This window comes from Colobus angolensis, unplaced genomic scaffold, assembly GCF_000951035.1.
Source record: "Colobus angolensis palliatus isolate OR3802 unplaced genomic scaffold, Cang.pa_1.0 Scaffold16, whole genome shotgun sequence".
Taxonomy (NCBI): Eukaryota; Metazoa; Chordata; class Mammalia; order Primates; family Cercopithecidae; genus Colobus; species Colobus angolensis.
Window position 1 is genome coordinate 3,351,271 of NW_012114710.1, and position 1,541 is coordinate 3,352,811.

The 1,541-nt window shown below is 38.3% G+C and overlaps 1 protein-coding gene across 3 annotated transcripts in view; it reads right to left on the reverse strand.

The window, feature by feature from the left end:
- TMEM67 (transmembrane protein 67) overlaps positions 1-1,541 on the reverse strand; it is a 72,910-nt gene that overhangs the window by 8,057 nt on the left and 63,312 nt on the right. The gene's annotated exons all lie outside the window — the stretch shown is intronic.

Genomic DNA, 1,541 nt, shown 5'->3' on the forward strand with positions numbered 1-1,541 from the left:
TTTTTTTTTTTTTTTTTTAAAACAGGGTTTTGCTCTTGTTGCCCAGGCTGGAGTGCAATGGCGCGATCTCAGCTCACCACAAGCTCTGCCTCCTGGGTTCAAGCAATTCTCCTGCCTCAGCCTCCCAAGTAGCCGGGATTACAGGTATGCACCGCCACTCCCAGCTAATTTTGTATTTTTAGTAGAGACAAGGTTTCACCATGTTGGCCAGGCTGGTCTTGAACTCCTGACCTTAGGTGATCCGCCTGCCTCGGCCTCCCAAAGTGCTGGGATTACAGGCATGAGCCACTGAGCCCGGCCCCATTAGCAGTGGTTTCTAAATCATTTTGATCATGCATCCCTATTAGAATAAGATGTTGAGCATGCAACCCATAATAGATATAATAGAAATATTTTATTAATTACTACTCCATATAAATTTAAAAATAGATTAATGGTGATTAAATTGCAAATATATACAAATAGACATTTTAATATTTTCTTCTCACACCTCCATGGATCAACTTATATACATCTTGTGGGGCAAAAAATTTAAAAAAAAAATTTTAGAAACAACAGGTTTACAGGATAGAGTGAAACTCCTTAGTGTATCAGGCAAGGCCTTTGTAATTTGGTCTCTGCTTTCTTTATCTTTCAAGTACTCTCTTCCACTGTGTCCCACTTCATATCAGACTTTATAAAGTTTGAAAGTGCATAATGCACTTTGCGCACTGTTTTTGAATCCCCTTTTCCCTGTCTGCATGAATGTCTTTGCCTTCCTCTCTTACCTTAATCCTCTTGGTTGACAAACAGCTACTGAGTTTTTAAAACTCAGTTCAAACTTCTCCATGTTGCCTCTTCTGGCTTTACCTCATATCTGGTTAGATTTTCTATGCTCCCTTCTGTCCCCGGCACAACCTGTGCCTGTACAGAGTTCTATGCCAGTACCACCCTCTTTATTCACATGTTTGTCTTCTATAGTCTGTTAAACAAGATACCCAAGGTAGGGATCATTCGTCTGTGTATCTCAGACTGACACAATATCTGGCATGCAATAACATATGGGTAAATGATATCTAGGCCAGGGCATTGGTTATACCACTTCTATTCTTACTCATACAATAGGTCATCAGTCATACTACAAATGACATGTATACTATGTTTTTAATATGAAACTAGGTTTAATCACTATTCCTGTCACAAATATTAGCAATTTTTACAAACTTGGATAAGATAAAAAATTAAGTATTAAAGATTAATCACAAATGTTATTCTTCTTTAAGTGTTTCATATGTTTGGCATTAAACGAACCTTCCAATAAAATCTGAATTTTATTTGTTTTACTATCTCTTCTATGCGGACTGTTGATTCTGAAATTCACCTTTTCTACTTTCTTATAGAATCTTTTATGTGTTTGTTTCCAGCTATATGACATAATAAAATAGAACACAGAAAAGAATTATAATTCATGAGGTTGGCCGGGCGCGGTGGCTCAAGCCTGTAATCCCAGCACTTTGGGAGGCCGAGATGGGCGGATCACGAGGTCAGGAGATCGAGACCAT